Source organism: Elephas maximus, chromosome 4 (genome assembly GCF_024166365.1).
Source record: "Elephas maximus indicus isolate mEleMax1 chromosome 4, mEleMax1 primary haplotype, whole genome shotgun sequence".
NCBI lineage: Eukaryota > Metazoa > Chordata > Mammalia > Proboscidea > Elephantidae > Elephas > Elephas maximus.
This window is the reverse complement of record NC_064822.1, coordinates 54,901,227-54,918,929: the sequence shown is the minus strand read 5'-3', so window position 1 is coordinate 54,918,929 and position 17,703 is coordinate 54,901,227. Positions and strand designations below refer to the sequence as shown.

At 45.3% G+C, this 17,703-nt stretch overlaps 1 protein-coding gene and 1 long non-coding RNA gene across 9 annotated transcripts in view; one reads left to right on the top strand and one right to left on the bottom strand.

Moving 5' to 3' along the window:
* MICAL3 (microtubule associated monooxygenase, calponin and LIM domain containing 3) overlaps nucleotides 1-17,703 on the bottom strand; it is a 241,613-nt gene that overhangs the window by 197,242 nt on the left and 26,668 nt on the right. For 7 of the 8 annotated variants that reach the window (XM_049882099.1, XM_049882105.1, XM_049882106.1 and 4 more), the window contains exon 1: nucleotides 11,348-11,510. The exons of the other annotated variant lie outside the window; for it this stretch is intronic. The gene's annotated coding sequence lies outside the window, so the exon portion shown is untranslated. Of the gene's footprint in view, nucleotides 1-11,347; nucleotides 11,511-17,703 lie in introns of those variants that run through there. 8 annotated transcript variants of the gene reach the window in all.
* Nucleotides 11,585-17,703, top strand: part of LOC126075029 (uncharacterized) — a 32,557-nt gene continuing 26,438 nt past the window's right edge. Inside the window, exon 1 of the long non-coding RNA XR_007517109.1 lies at nucleotides 11,585-11,710. This is a non-coding gene — a long non-coding RNA (uncharacterized LOC126075029). The remainder of the gene's footprint in view (nucleotides 11,711-17,703) is intronic.

Sequence of the window (17,703 nt, the reverse complement as noted above, 5' to 3'; positions counted from 1 at the left end):
ACTATGCACATAACAGATTCTAAAAAAGTAAGAGTTATTGTCCTTGTTTTGTCCAAATACTGAAGTCGTACTGTCTGTGCCATTTTGGTATTTCATTGCTCTTCCTCTCCCTTTTCCCAACAATTTCGTACATTCATATTGTGTCTTCTGAAGCAGGTAAGTCCCCCACGAGCAGTGACAAGGTCTTATACTTCTTCTGAACTTGTCCCCTATCCTAATATCCACTACAACATATGGAAGAGGGCCCGATAAATAATTAATAAATGATTGACTGATTTACTCCAGGAAGTCCAAAGAAGTGCTAGGAATAAGAAAGGTAATGGGGAATACCAGGGGATGAGGCAGAGAACAAGGACGCAGAGAGCAGGAGTCAAAGGTGGGGTGGACTTTTGCGGGTACTTTTACACTGATAGGAAAAGCAGTTAGAAGTCAGGGGTAGAGGACTCAGCTGAAGATTTGGCTGTTCAAGAGAGGGGCCAGGAGAAGGGTGAAATCTGCCCCTTTGGAGCTGGTACTCTTACCTATGCAAATACTGCAAAGAAACCTGTTTCTGCCTCATTGTTATCGCATCGACTTATACGTGCTCCCCTGGAGACTGTCCCCTGGATGAAAGGAAACCCAAAACTTCAGGATTGCATGCCACGTGTCATAAACACAGGTAATAAGGGCTCTAGCTAACTCTTGAGGTGCTAACCACCTCAGTGCTCTAAGTGCTCACACCCAAACAGGGCAAGTCGTCTTATTTCATTGCTTTTCCTCTCTTTTTTCTCAACAGTTTTGTACATTCATATTGCGTCTTCTGAAGCAGGTAGGTTGTAGAGATGTAATGATGAGGAAGATGGGGCCTGCAGAAGTTAAGTTACACATGTAAGGGCACAGGCTAGTAAATTGTGCAATCCAGTTTGGTTCCAGAGTCCATGCTCTTAACAACTACACATTTTGCCTCTCATGATCCAATTTAGTGCCACTACTTACCAGCTGGAGTCCCTAGGTGGTGCAAATGGTTAATACACTCGGCTGCTAACTTAAAGGCTATGGTTCGCGTCTACTCAGAGGACCTCAGAAGAAAGGCCTGGTGATCTACTTCAGAAGAATATGCTGTTGAAAACTCTAGAGATCATAGCTCTACTCTGACACTTACGTGGTCACCATAAGTCAGGGTTGACTCAGTGACAACTAGTTGTTGGTTATTTGGCAGCTGGGGGACAGTGATACTTCCGTGGTAGAATTATTACCTTCCATACAGGAGACCTGGGTTCAATTCTCAGCCAGTGCACCTCATGTGCAATCACCACCCATCTATAAGTGGAGGCTTGTGTGTTGTTATGATGCTGAATGGGTTTCAGTGGAACTTCTAGGCTTAGACAGACTGGGAAGAAAGCCTGGTGATCTACTTCTGAAAATCAGCCAATGAAAACCCTATGGATCACATCTGTTTGATATACAACCAATCATGAGCACGGAGCAGGGTTGGGCAGCGTTTTTTTCTGTTGTGCATGGGGTCACCATGAGTTGGGGGCCAACCTGACAGCTGCTTACAATGTTTACCAGCTGAGAGATCTCAGGAAAGTCATCTAATCTCATTAGCCTCATGTTTGCTGACCTGTTAAGTAGGTATCACATGCTTACCTTCCCAAGACTGTTATAAGGATTATATGAAATGATGGCATAAAGCCTACAGTATTTATAAAGTAGACTACTAAGAAATTAGTTCCCTTCCCACTTTTCTCATGTCCCAATATGAATGAGGTTTTTAGCCAAATCCCTTACCTCCTTCACTCTACTATCAGGGAAAAATCTATACTCCAATCTGAATTTCCCTGCCTATTGCCTAGACCCAAGTGTTTGGACCTCATGAAAACCTACAAATATAGCCTAGCGACAAGCATAAAAGGAAGACAGCTGCACTTGGAGTGAGGCAGCACAGATGGAGATGGTTCAGACAACTCCTGGTGTGCAAATCAATACTGCATGAGCAGAGGCTGGGCCAGCAGGCGCTGCCAGGATGCACCCTAACCCACAGCCCACGACAGGACCTGGCTCTGTCTGCCGCGCCAGCAGGCCCAATGACAAAACTGGGAGGCTGCAAAGGCAGAGCCTGGTAACATCCCTGGCTCAAAGGCTGCAAGTGCGATGGCGGTGAGGTGTGGTACACAGGGGTTCGGGCAGGTCAAAGTGACAGGGGGTCCCTGCCACTAATGGCGGAAGATCACAGACTGCCTGAAGAAGTTGTATGTAAGAGTTTTAAATTCCTAGAGGACTCCTGTTGCAAAGTTCCTTTAATGTGAAGAATTCAAAGCAAAAAAGTACAGACACACGCTATTATATTCTGGGCATAAATCAGAATTTCCATGTACCAAATTTGCTTAAGGCTGATGAAACCTTCTCTGGGGTCACTGGTAAGAGACAGAGAGAAATCTTCATTAGAGGCATGTGAAAGGATCCTAAACTGAAAGTCAATTAATATAGCAGGAGGCAGAGGTTGGAAGTAATCCATTTCCAGGAGACAAAAGTAATTTCTATTGGAATGACCTGATCTAAGTGATCCAAAGGTCTTGGAAAACAAAAATTAAAACACAAGCAAAAACTGTACCTTACTATGTACATCCAGCAATAAGAAGTCCTATTATGCCTCTTTTCTATAATACAGCAGCTTCCAAAGATAGTAGTGCATGACAAAGAGATAGTCACGGAACAATGGAGGAGTGAGATAGGGGATGTGAAGAAACAACAGTTTGCTGGCCAACTCCTCTACAAGGCCATGACCTGGTCCCAAGGTCACCCAAGGGCATGATGTCGTGATCCGAGAACTAGAAAGAAGCCTTAGAGGTAATAAGGTCTGATCTAATTCCCAAAGCACCAATAAAGCATCTCCATGTCCAGTACTGCTCCCACCAGTTAGAACACCTGGAAAAGGGCTACACACACCTCTGGGAAGGGCTGCTCATCCACAGGATCACCTGTACCTCTTGGCAAGCAGCTGCTGGGGATGGACAAGCTGGCCCAGACAACAGACAAGCAGCGATGGACCTAAGAGTAGCCTGGGGGAAGGGGAGGTGGCCCAGCCTTTCCTGCAAACAAGGTGCAGGGCTGGGCCTCAGGAAGGAACTGCAAAGTGATCCTGTTTGCAAAGCACAAACACTCCAGAAACAACGGCCATAAGGGGCAGGCAAAATCTAGGAATTCTGAATCCTGTACGCATAACTAAAAAAACCAATTTAACGGTCAATGTTTTGTTATGTGTACTTTCACCACAACAGAAAAAAAAAAAGACACAACACAACATGTTACTAGTTGGTAAAATTTGCTTACCACTCCACACTCACTGCTCCCTAGTCACCTATCACAACTTACCACCGTTTTGTGCATTTGTGTCTGCCTCCTCTAGAAATAGTGACCTCTGGCAGGCAGACACCGTCTTCCTTACCTGGTTCTTGCCTTATATGTAGTAGGTGCTCAATAAAAGTGCTGAATGAAAGTCTAGGTCTGCAACCCCTAAAGCTCTTAGGCTCTGAATTCCTTCGTTCCCCAGCTCCCAGAGTATGGCTGGTTCATGCACTTCTTTGTGCTTCACTCTCCCACACCAAACCAAAAACCCACTGCCATTTAGTCGATCCCAACTGATGGTGACTCTACAGGACAGAGAAGAACTGCCTCATAGAGTTTCCATGGCTGTAAACTACAGAATCAGATAGCCACATCTTTCTTCTGCAGAGCAGCCAGTGGGTTCAAACTGCCAACCTCCTGGTTAGCAGCCAAGCGCTTTAAACACTGTGCCACCAGGGCTCCTGCCAGGCATAGAGTGTCCAAGAAGTACCTGGGGACTGATTCGAGTTCCCATCTCATGAATTTTTATCCCCTGCCCCATACTGTCTTTTCCTCTTCCATTCCTCTTCCTTTTGCTCCATCAACATTTCACCTCATAACAAGGGTATTAAAAGCACCCTGCCTATGCAACTTATTGGGTTTATAGACCTTAACCTCTTTGGAACAGTTTCCTTATTATAAAATGGGGACGACAATACCTACCTAAAGATTAGAAAACATGTGTGCAAAGAAAGCACTAGCAGCGTCTGACTCACAGTAACACTCAATAAGTGACAGCCATTCTGGCTATCATAGGCAGTCCCAGACTACAAACAAATTCCATTCCTAAGTCTGTCTTAACTTGAATTTGTACGTAAATCAGAACAGTTCGGTACAGTTTATATCTAATGTCAGTCAAATGTTTGTCCTAGTGTATAGTGTACCTTTCTATGCGTAAAAAAATTAAATAAACACTTCCAGGCACACTAAACTTCTTCAACATAATAATGTAGTAATAATAAGAATGTTTTGATACATAGCACCTGGTTGTTATTATAAACCACTGTATATACTTCAAATTTTTAACATAATAGGCTTTACGGGAGTTGGTTCATAACTACAGGTTGTACATAACTCGGACGTTCGTAACCCAGGAACTGCCTGTACTATGTAACTGTCCATAGGCCCCACTTGTCTCAAGATGCTTAAAATGCCAAAAGCAGAAGGTGGATTTTTTTCCTACCTCTGCAAGGCTGGTTTTGAGAAAAGCCTATCTGTTTTAGAAACAAACCAACACATCCCCAGGCCACTAGTTAAAATACTTCCCTTTTCCTTCTTCATAGGGAAATAAATGACTCTGACCACGTGCCATTACCAAACTGGGCAACAGGTTCTATTTCAAAAGTTCATTTGACAATTATTAACAGTGGTTAGGATCCTGGACTAGCTCGTTAAAAAAATAAATAAGAATCATCTATAAATATAGTAGCTGAGCTAGGGTAATGAAAGGATGTGCTTACGTTCCAGGTCTCAGGAGTCAAAAACCCACACCATGCAAAATGAAAGAGAAGGGAAGGAGTGGTTTCCATGACTTTCCTGGGAGCACAGCTGTACTCAACAACTCTAGGTCCTATGGTCCACCCCTCAGGGCCCTGAAAATCCTTATATTGTCCTAAGGGCCCCTTCTGGGAAGTCTACTTGGGCCTGTGTTTTCCTCCAAATACTCCAAATTACCTCCTCTGCCTGTGCTATTTCATACAGATAGCTCAAGAATAAAGGGGTGGGGGGGGGGGATAAAATTAGGGGCAGGAGTAGAAGAGAGCCAGGGGTAACCACGAAGATGGCAGATAACCCTGACTAGGAGTCTGCCTAAGTCAGTTTCCCTTATCTGGTCCTTGCGAGCACAATTCCAAAATCAAACGTCTGACTTTGAATCCTGACTCCACCACTTTCTAGCTGAGACTCAGCTCTCTGTGTCTCATTTTCCTCACGTATAAAGTAGGGACCATAACAGTATCTACCGTGTGCGACTATGGTGAGGACTGAACAAGTTAATACATGTCACCAATGAGAAAAGGGCCTGGCACACAGTAAACTGTCTCTAAGTGTCTTCTGCTGCTGTTATTACTGCCTTTCTCATCATGACCCTGCTTTCTCCACTTCTTTTCCTCTTACACTCACAAACCCAACAATTCTCTTCAGTCACAGCAAAGTAGCTTGGTGGTGGAGGTGAGAGAAGTAGCGGGAGGGACGGTCAAGTTATTAGTTGGAATCTCTGTAAGTCAGGTTTGTTTTTTTTTGCTAGGGACAGTCTGTGCTGAAGGTCTGCTGCTGTAATGCAGGGTGCTGTCGGCGCTAGGTGCTCCCACGACAGGTCTTCTCTCTAGATTGCTCTGCTCCTCCTCTCTTCCTCAGCTTCCTACAGTGAAGTGGAGAAGGCCTCCCGGATGCAAGCCTCTATACTTAAACTGGCTACAGAAAAGAGGCACGGCAAGAGAGGGGACAGCTGGGACAAAACAAAGCTTCGCTTTATTATTTACATATTTATTAGTCATTTTAAAACAGCAAATAAAAGTCAATAAAAGCTATTAGTGAACTGCTTGGCTGTGCTCTCCCTCTGCCCTGAGTTAACCAGGCTGGATCCTTATCCTTCACTGGATATACAATCAAACAGACACCCACAGACCTATCTAATGAGGTCCCTGGGTAGCACAAACAGTTAAGTACACGGTTCCCAAATAGAAGGCTGGCAGTTCAAGTCTACCCAGAGATGCCTTGGAAGACAGGCCTGGCCATCTGCTTCTGAAAAATCAGCCATTGAAAGCCCCACGGTAGCACAGGTATACTCTGACACACATGGGGTCACCATGAGTCAGAATTGACAATGACAGGTGCTTTTTTTAGACCTACCTAATGCAGAAAGACCTATTTCCTGACTTTCACTCACACACCAATACATGTGTGCTCCCACCTCCCATGTGACACATCCTGAGCTAGCACTTGAAGAAAAACCAAAACAACTCAGTTGTTCTTACCAAATTTACTACTTAGCAGAAGCTCTTGCCCTCCTCTCTTCCCACCTCTCACATGTACAAACCAGGAGTCCTACTGCTTCCTTAATCTGATCATCACCACATTCTGTCTTCTTCAAGCTGTTTTGCAATTTTCTGTCCTCTGTGAAACTCCAATTCCCCCAATGACAAAACGTCAATGAATTGCGGGGTTTGGGGTGACAGTTTAAAACCCACCCTAAGAAGACAGCCAGTCAGGTACAGCTGAGCCCCGCGAAGGCAGGGATGTTGTTCCTGTCCACTGATGTGTCCCAGGCATCTCAGTGTTTGACACCCCTCCACACCACGCCCACCCATCTGCACAAGATCAGAGTTGAATTCCGACAGGAGGGGGGAGGCTGCAAGGAAGGGGAAGCCCACAAAGAGTTTAGGTAAATTTCCAAACAATATCCCCACCATTCCCACAATGTACTGCGTTATTTGCAGACAGACGCTAAAAACCAAAAAGGAATCAGATTCTCAGCTTTGCCATCTGAAGTTGAAACTGAGAGCCTTATCTGCTGCACAGATTTTCACCCAAGTGCCTCCAGGTTTACAATTTCAAACAGCAGCTGAAGTAAATAAAGCCTGGGCACTAAAGATTGCCCCTAGGTTACCCAGACCCATCACAAATTTCCTGTCTACAAACCACCTCAATTCTGTCCCTATTCTCTCCATCTGGTGTTACTAAATACTTCACACTCTCCAAATATAGACATTTTTCAGTTCTGATTTTTTTTCTAAAGTAATGACCTTCCACCTGGCTAGAGGAATACTCCTGGCAAAGGAAAAGACCAGGGTGTAAAAACTGTACTGCAATGAAAAATAAAGCCCCAGTCCAACCACAGCCTGTCAGACTGAGCGCGAGCAGCAGCAACAGGTGTCGGGGACTCCGAGGTCTGCTCCACAGTCACCACCAAAGCACGGGGGTTAAGAATACACGCTTACCATCAACCCTGCTTTCAGTCAAGGCTTTGTCATTTAGTGTCACTCCTTTGACCTGGGGCCTCGCCAAATCAGAGCTCATCATCTGTAAAATGGGAATAGTAAGTCCTACCCTATCCGTTGCTATAAGGAATAAACAAGTTAAGGTACATAAAGCACCCAGCATGGTACGTAAGTGCTCAATAAATGTGAACTATTGTTAGCTATGTGTTGTTGTTAGTAAGGAGCCCTGGTGGCACAGGGGTTAAAAGTTAGGTGCTGACCAAAAAGGTCGACAGTGCAAATCCACCACTGCTAGTTGCCCTCGAGTTGCTTCCTACTCACGGTGCCCCACGTGTGCAGAGCAGAATTACGTTCCACAGGGTTTTTAACGCTGTGACCTTTCAGGAGCAGATTGCCAGCCTTGTCTTTTGAAGCACGTCTAAGTGGGTTCAAACCACCAACCTTTCAGCTAGTGGTCAGGTACTTAACTGTCAGTACCACCCAGGGGACTCATTAGCTATCTACCAAAAGCCCAAACCCCGTGCCATCAAACTGATTGCAACTCCTAGTAACCCTACAGGACAGAGCAGAACTGCCCCGGGGGTTTCCAAGGAGTGGCTGATGGATTCAAACTGCTGACCTTTTGGTTAGCAGACAAGCTTTTAACCACTGTGCCACCACGTCTCCACGTTAACTATCTAGTAATCATAAAAGCACAAATGGTTTGGTTTCTTTAAGTCCTTCAAGTTCCAAAAGAATTTTTTTCCTCCAAAGGTATCAATGTAAGAAGGAAAACCCAATTCAAGTCCTAGCTCAGGTACCGATTCACTTGAAACTTTGAGCAAATCTTACCACCTCCATTTCCTGAACTACCAAATAGGAATAATATACACTGTACTAAGCTTTGATGACTTCAGGGACATGTAAGACTCAATGAGATAATAAAAACCCATTGACAGGAGTCAATTCCAACTCATAACGACCCTACAGGAGAGAGCAGAACTACCCCATAGGGCTTCCAAGAAGCGGCTAGTGGATTGGAACTGCCAACCTTTTGGTTAGCAGCTGAGCTCTTAGCACTGTGCCACCAGGGGTTCAATGAGATAACAGGTAACAAAAAAGCTTTCAGTTCTTCAAAGAAAAAGCAATACATAAATCCAGGGCACGATTATTATTAAAATGCCACACCCACTATTATAAAAAAAATTATGGGACATAAAAAAAACCCACCCCTACCCAGTGATGGTTCTTAACCTTTCAACAACATTAGGTTTGATAGCCTTTTAATCTGTCCATGGAGCCTGCTACAAGCGGGAGACTGTAAAGGGCTGCTCCTTGCAAAGCTCAGCTCAGAGGCAGACCCCATCAGAGGTAAGACTCTTGGCCCTGCCTACCGGTCAGGCCTTGCCACCCAGGGCCGCTTCTGGGTGCCAGTGCCAGGAGGAATTAGGAAAGGCTTACCATTTCACTTGGACATGCTAAACCAACAACAACCCAAATCCTCACCTGCAGGACAGTTCAACAGACTTAAGAATGGGTCAATTCGGACCATTTGCTCTCTGGTACTGTAAAACCTTTTCTAAGGTGCACACTGTTCTTTCTGAAAAGATGCAACACACAAGCCAGGCGGAAGAGCTCAATTTTCTCCTTGTTTGATTTTTACTTCTAGGTCCAGTGGTTTGAGCTCCATTTTAATCCACCATAAAAAATTTCGGTGTGAGTAGAGAGCTGGAGATGGGGGTATGAGGAGGAATAAGGGGGGCTAATCTTCCCAAAGTTAAGAAGGGAGCATGCAATCAAAACTGCATCATTCCCAGACATCCCAAATCCAAGGAGAATAGGAAAAATTTACTTACTTTACTGAACAACTATGCGTCAGGCACTATGCTAAGCATTTCACACACATTATCTACAAAGCCCATTTTGTCTCCCACATCTAGCCAATCCAAACCCACTGCTGACGAGTTGATTCTAACTCATAGTGACCTTACAGGACAGAGCAGAACTACCCCATCGGGTTTCCAAAGCTGTAAATCTTTACAGAAACAGACTGCCACATCTTTCTCCCAAGGAGCAACTGGTGGGTTCAAATGTAGACCCTTCAGTTAGTGGCTGAGTGCTTAACCTCTGTGCCACCAGGGCTCCTTCTCACACCTAGAAACACGATGAAATAGTCATCACTGAGCAGTACTATCCCAGATGCGAGGGAAAAAAATCACAATCCAGTAGTCAAGCTTCAGACATTTCCTATGTTGGTGCTGAAAACAGAAAAAGGAGCCTTGGCTGACAAACCAGGTCCAAGTTCTGAAAGATCCTTTTCAAGAGGAATACCCAGACCATGTTTTTCCTATAATTCTGGAATTAACTGTCAAAACCTCCTCATTTGGGTTCTTTAATGCACTATCAAAAAAGTTTAAAAGTTTTTACTACCTGGAATGCAAAAAAAACTCAATCTAGGGCTAAAATAATCTGGACCACATTTCTGGCCCAAGTTCATTTGACAATCAAGCATGGAATTTACAAGGTTCTCCTAAAGGCCAAAAAAGGCAACCACAACAATAAATTGGCATCTGTATGGCCAGGTAATGAGAGAGCAAAGCTTCCTAATGGCAACAGCTACTTGAAGTAAGACGTCTTTATCACTATAAAAACTAATTCATTCTCACCCCTGGGGTACAAGCCATCATCCTAAACGGCTAGGTAGAAAACTGTGAGATGAGACCAAATACACATTGGTGGCATGATGTTTAAATGCCATTTTCTCCATCCACATCCCACTAAAAAAATTAAAAGATAGTAAGCCCTAAAAAAAACTGTCCACAACCCACCTGCCTTAACCCACTTCTTGTAAATGGTAATTAATGCCTGTGTTAAGCACCAACATTAAAAGAACATAAACGTGGTTTGTATTCTTGAAAATACTTTCTCTACAATCAGACTCTGTAGTAAAAACAGCCAACAGGCTGGCCTGTGCCCCCTAATGGGTTATGGAGCAGGGCTTTGCTTGAGGGTCCTGACAGATCCCTTCTTCCTAAGGCACCATTGTGAAAGAGCTTGATGATGTGATGATGGCTGAGATGCCAGAAAACTGCACCTCTAAGGCTGTCACTGCATCTGGCTTTCTGCTAAAACCAGGCAAGCCACAGATCTGTGTACAAGGCTCCTCAAAGTGATTTTTAAACCAGGAATTTCCAGTGTACCACCAAGACCTCCCATAGCACTACCACCTTGTTGGGCAGTTAAGGAAGGGGCGGCAGGAGATAAGAGAATGATGCTATCACGCCCTCACTGCCCCCGCCCCACACTACCACGAAAATAAAAAAGCACTTCAGCGTTCTATTTTGGCCACCTACCCCTAACGACCTCAGCAACCCACACTCACAGACCAGGGACAGAGGAACAGGGTTTACCCGCCAGAGGCCGGTAATCCACTGAACCGTGGCGGGACTGACGTGTCCCTAGGACCCCAGCTAGACTGGAAGGCAAAGGCCCGCCGGAGGCTGAGCTTCGGGGGCAGGGCAGTGAACAGCCCCATTCCCAAGCCTCCGGGGAGCATGGACCCTGGGCAGGATGAGATCTTTGCTCCCGCCCCCCCAAAAAGCCTCCCCGCAGAACATCCAGTCTAAGTCCCTCTCCCTCCTATTCTCACAAGAAGCTGGATGCCTTCCTCGACTTCCCCCAGAGCCAGCCTGCCCTGGAGCACTGGGACGCGCCTGGCCGGACTGGACTGAGCGCCAACTCCTGGAGGTCAGCAACAGGGGCCAGGCAGGGCCGGCCGGAGATGCGCGAGGAGGGGGCTTCCTCCCGGGCTCTACTGCCCCGCGGGGGAAAGGGCTGGAAGGCGCCGCCAGAAGGAGGCGCCAAGCGCCCACAGAGGGTTCCGAGCCCTCCCAGCTGCGGGGCGGGAGATCTACAGCCAGATGCCCGGCTGCAGCAGCTGCCGGCTCCAGAAGCCCCCGCCGGGGCCAGCCCGGGGTCCCGGAAACTCCGAGCTCCCGGCGCGGGTGGGATACGGCTCCCTGGGGCGGTTGGGGCCGGTCTAGCTCCCGGAGCCCGGTCCTCACCTCCACTTCATGCTGGTGTGTGCCCTCGGCGCCGGCGTCCCCGTGGCCGGCCCGGGCCGCCGAGCCCTGCTCTGGGCTCCCGCAGCTCCGCAGCCCCAGCGCGCCAGCCCGCTGCGTCCGGCCAGGGCAACAGCGGCAGCAGCGGCCAGCGGCAGCAGAAGCAGCGGCGCCGCCGCCGGTGGCTGGGCGGGCACATGGGAGGGCGGGGGCTGCGGCCCTCCAGGTCCGACCACTGAACCCCAGCCTCGGGGACGAAGAGTTCAAGAGCGCCTCTGGAACTGGCGCGTACTGCCCGACCTCAAGGACCCCGTTGCTACCTACCGGCCCAGACTTTGCCAGAATCTCGCGGGTTATGTACAAAAGGTAAAGAAATAAACCGTTGCCACGCCCTTCCTCCTTTCTACCCCCCCCTGCACTGTCCATATGGTACATTCCTCAAAGCCCGGCTGGAGTGAGAGAGGGAAGAGTTGATTGGTTGGGAATCTGGGAAGGGGGCGAGAAGCCACACGAAATGGCCAATGGAGAAACGTAGTGGGCATATCGAAGTCGGCCCGATGGGGGAAAAGAGGGGATGCGTTTAAAGGCGACTTGTTGGTTGCTCTCAGTAGCCGCCGCAAAAACAGAACTACAATTGTATGCTGATCCTATCCAGATGGGAAACAAAGAGATTAGGGAGCCCTCAAGTTTTTGGCGGAGGGCGCTAAAAGAAAATACATAGAGAATTGAACCAAGATATATATTTGTGTGACCTTGAGGACAAGGTAACCACCTCTTTAACTCAATTTCCTCATCCGTAAAATGAAGATACCGGACTACAGTTGATCTCCGAAGGCACTTCCAGCCCTCGTATGTTTTGATACTATGATCCTTTGCGTATGATTAGCAATATTTGCTTATATTCTTCAGTTTTGGGGGTGTTCCATCATCTTAAAGAGCCTTCGGTTGGAAATGGGTAGTCGCCTATCCCAAATCTTTCATACAGGCAGTATCAACTCTACCTTTTGTAAACGCGAATTAGTATTCTTTTCGGGACCCTCTTCTCTTAAAGTAGAGCATTCTTCATGTGTGTGGCGAGACCCTGGAGTATTTCATGATTTCTACCCTTCCAAAAGTCACCTCTTCCTTCTCCCTTCTTCTACATCGTCAAAGTTTCAATTAATAATTGATTTGCCTGTTACCTTTTTTTTTTTCAGCAACAAATTCCGCTGCACAATCCTTATTGGAGTTACTAAAGTGTTCTTCTCTGTCCCGAGTCTGTAACATGCCATTCAACTATGCATGGCCAATTGTGCTTTCAGTCACACTTATCGAATCCAAGGCTTCCCAAGCACCCCTTGGTGGCCTACTCTGCTCCATTTTAGAGCTTTATACAGGCAGTTAGGGCTACTTCTCGGCTACCAATCTTCAGACCAACTCTACCTTATTTTAGAACTTTTCAACCTCCCATCATCGGGTCACCCAACCTACTCTCCTCCAAATTATATCAGGTATTAGGAATACCCTTTCTAATAACTTCACTTCCTAGCCAGACAATTCATCTTCCACCTATTATCAAGAGTTCCAGAAATTCCAGTTCTTCCATGAAGCCCTCCCAGACTGATTACAAGAAGCTGCTAGCTTATGGCGTTCCCATGTCTACTCTGCTTCCCCCACCATGGCCTTGAGTCTCTATGCTCTCTACCCCAATATGCATTTTTGACATATTTTCCTCTTTCATTCATTTACAACAACAGCAGCAGCAGCAGCAGCTTACGTTATTAAGTGCTTACTAGGTGCCCAATACTCTGGAAGTGCTTTTTTTTTTTTTTTTTTTAGGTGCCCAATACTCTTTGGAAGTGCTTTGAATGCCTTACTTCATTTCATCCTCATATCAGCTCTGTGAAACTGCATTATTATTGCCATATAATGATGAGCAAACCAAGACTTAGAGAAGCTGATTTGCCCAAGGGCACACGGAGGAGGTCTGACTCTAGTGGCCACCCTCATTCCCCCACAATGCAATAAACCAAACATCAAACCCACTGCTGTCATGTCCATGATTCCAACTCATGGACACTCCATAGGGCTTCCTTGGCTATAATCTTTATATAAAAAAAAAAAAGCCCTGGTGGTGCCACAGTTAAGCACTTGGCTGTTTGGTTGGCAGTTTGAACCCACCCAGTAGTTCTGAGAGAGAAAGACCTGGCAATCTGCTCCCGTAAAGATTACAGCCTGGAAAACCCTATGGGGCAGTTCTACTCTATTACATGGAGTCACTGACTCCACGACACATAACAACAATCTTTACAAAAGCAGATTGCCAGGCCTTTCTTCCACAACACCACTAGATGGGTTTAAACTGCCAACCTTTAGTAGACAAATGCAAACAGTACGTGCCACCTAGAGACTTTCCCACAACCTCCTTTTTTTTTAATTTTTGTACTTTTGGTGAAAGTTTACAGCTTAAATTAATCTCTCATGTAAGATTTTATACACATATTGTCATGTGACTCTAGTTACAATCCCTACAATGTGACAGCACACTGCCCCTTTCCACCCCAGTTTCCCGTGTCCATCCAACCAGCTCCTGTACCTTCCTGCCTTCTCATCCTGCCTCCAGAGAGGAACCGCCTGTTTGGTCTCATGTATCTGCTTAAACTAAGAATCACTATGACTTCATATTTTATAGTCCAGTCTAATCTTTGTCTGAAGAGTGGGCTTCGCGAATGCTTTTAGTTCTGGCTTAACATAGTGTCCAGGGGCCATGGCTTCAGGGTTTCCTCCAGTCTCAGTCAGATGATTAAGCTTGGTCTTTTTACATAAATTGGAGTTCTGTTCCACACTTTTCTCCCACTCCGTCAGTGACTCTCCGTTGTGTTCCCTGTCAGGGTGATCATTGGTGGTAGCCAGGTACCATCTAGTTCTGGTCTCAGGCTGGTGCAGTCTCTGGTTTATGTGGTCCCTTTGTCTCTTGGGCTAATATTTTCTTTGTTTCTTTGGTTACCTCCTGTTTCTTAAGAACCTACTGCATTCCATACAAAAGATAATATCAAACACTTACATCATGTTTTATAGCTAAAGTTTTATGAACTTTTATACCTATAATATCATTTCAAAGCAACCATGTGAGGAGGGTTAGGAGCAGATTGTTTATAGATTAGGAAGGAAAACTGTGGCTCAGAGAGGCTAATTTGACTAAGGTAGCAAGGTTTATAAATAGTGAAGTCAGGTTTTCCAATTTGTACATTCTTTCCACTGCAATCTCTGCCTCCCCCTCCTCTCCTCCCCCCATGAGCACAATGTTTTTTACATGTAACAACTAGAGAACAATTATAAGCAACAAAGGAACAAATACAAAATAGCAAAGTCCATGCCACGGAGTCCAGGGAGGATAGTACAAGAATTTCTCTCAGTGGGCAGAAGGCAAGTCAACGAAGACCTTCTATAAAGAGTGAAAAGCACTGTGTATATATTTTTTACTGGTTTGTTGTCTATATTCTGCCAGTGAGATTACTGTCTTTGACACACCTGGGAAATTCAATAGCAAAGGAGAACAAAAACTGCCCCCACTGCCGGGAGCGGTCAGAGGATCGCCTGATGCCCCTCAGGAAGGGGTTCTTTGTGTAGTACTGCTGCCCACCAGTTTGGAGACAATTCTGAGTTTCTCTTTAGCAAAATATCCTGTTCTACTGGCAGTTGTAAAGGAGCCCTGGGGGCACAGTGGTAAAGGACTTGTCTCCTAACCAAAAGTCAACAGTTCGAACCCACAAGCGCTCCACAGGAGAAAGATACAGCAGTCTACTTCCATAAAGATTTACAGCCTTGGAAGGGGTGGTGTTAGGGATTGAATTGTGTCCCCCAAAATTTTATGTTGTAAATCCTCACCCCTATACGTGTGGATGTGACCCCATTTGAGAACAGGGATTTTTTGTTATGTTAATGACACCATATCCATGTAGGGTGTATTATAAACCACCACTTTTGAGAAATAAAAAGGAGCAGATTAAGCAAGAGAGCAAGCACAAATGGAGGGGGAGATACGCACCACGTGAAAATCACTAAGGATCCGAGGAACAGACAATAAAGAGACAAGGACCTTCCCTTGTCCCCCAAGGACAATTCTTTGTTTGTTAAAGCCAAAAAAAAAAAAAAAAAAGTACAGCCTTAGAAACCTGAAGGGGCAATCTACTCTGTGCCGTAGGGTCACTATGAGTTGGAACGGACTGGATGACAGTAGTTTTTGTTTGTTTGTTTGTCCACTGGCAGCTGTAACACTGCCCTGAAAATATAGTCTGGGCTGATGATTTCACTCTTTGCAAGCTGCTGAAATCCCCCACGGGGATGGACATGCTAACAAATGATGTGGGAACCAGTAAACTTTTTATATCGATTACAAAGCCTGAGCAAGGTAATTCTGAAGTCAATACTTCTGACATGCTCTTTGCCTGGCCCAGTCCTAGTCAATACAGTTAATTTTCTTTTCCCATAGCTTTCCTTTCTTTTCTTATCCCCCAGAGAGCTCTAAAACATCTCGACATATCTGAGTGCTTTATTTATGCATTCAGACATTGATTGGTCCATCAACAGATGAATGGATAAACAAAATGTGGTATATACATACAATGGAATATTACTGAGCCATAAAGAGAAATGAAGCTCTGATACATGCTATGACATGGATGAACCTTGAAAACATTATGCTGAGTGAAATAAGTCAGATATAAAAGGACAAATATATGAGCCCACTTTTATTAAATATCTAGAGTAAGCAAATGCTTAAAGACCAAAGTTTATTAGTAGTTACCAGGGGCCAGTGGGAGGGCTAATGAGGAGTTATTGCTTAAGGGATAATGAGTTTCTGTTAAGGGTGATGAAAAATTAGGAAATGGATAGTGGCAGGGCAGATTGACCAGCAAGCAAGGTGTGCACAAGCTTACAGTAAGCAAGGTACACACAGGCTTAATTGTGTTTTTTTACTAATCTGCAGTGCACAGTTTTGCACGAGTTTCACCACATCTTTAAGCACAAGTAAGCTGGCATCTACCTGGCTTATTGGGTAATCCGTCCTGGATAATGGTGATGGTTGTACAACATGATGAATACAACCAGTGTCACTGAATTGTACATATAAAAAAATGGTTGAAACGGCAAATGTTTTGTTATATATATTTCACCACAATAAAAAAAAGACAGAAAACATTTATTGGGCGCCTACTGCGAGCATAGAATTGTCAGGTTCTGTGAAGTTGTCCGCCTGTACTTCATGAATGAATGAAGGTGATGAACATCAGACCCACCTTGATAAGGAATGAATCAGCCTGAGCTCCTCAGAAGATATGTGATAGAATAATATCCCCAGGTCCACGTACAGACTTATGTTGGAAAGCCCCATCACCTGTGCTAGGAGAAAGTGTTGCATTCTGGGAGAGGGCAAGATGGGTGTATATATTGGGGTGGAATATGAAGAGGTAGAGGCCACCAGAAATAACTGGACATGTATAAATGGTAATTTGACCATTAGAAGAGTTGTGGTATGTTAAATCTTTTAAAAAATTTTTATTGTGTTCTAGGTGAAAATCTATACCTCAAGTTAACTTCTCATTCAAAAATTTGTACACAAATTGTTTTGTGATATTGGTTACAATCCACAATGTGAGATAATGCTCCTCCTTTTCACCCTGGGTTCCCTGTGTCCATTTGTCCAGTTCCTGTCCCTTCCTGCCTTCTTGCTTTTGGGCAGCAGTTGCCCATTTGGTCTCGTATATTTGATCAAACTCAGGCTCACGGTCCTCACATGTGTTACTGTTTGCTTTATAGGCCTGTCAAATCTTTGTCTGAAAAGTGGGCTTCAAGGGTGGTTTCAGTTCTGGGTTAGCCAAATGTCTGGTGCCATAGACTCAGGGGTTCCTCCAGTGCCTGTTAGACCAGTAAGTCTGGTCTTTTTTTTTTTTTCATGAATTTGAATTTTGTTCTACATTTTTCTCCTGCTCTGCCCATAACCCTCTATTGTGATCCCTGTCAGAGCTGTTGGTGGTGGTTGCTGGGCACCATCTAGTTCATCTGGGCTCAGGTTGGTGGAGGCTCTGGTTCATGTGGTCCTTTAGTCTTTTGGGCTAATATTTTCCTTGTGGCTTTGGTTTTCCTCATTCTCCTTTGCTCCAGATAGGATGGGACCAATAGATGTATGTTAGTTGGCCGCTTGCAAGCTTTTAAACCCCAGATGCTACTCACCAAGGTGGGATGTAGAACATTTTCTTTATGACCTATGTTATGCCAATTGACCTAGATGTCCCCAAGACTATGGTCCCCAGGCCCCAGCTCCAACTTGGTTCCTCAAGGTGTTTGGATGTGTCCAGGAAACTTCCATGCCTTTGTTT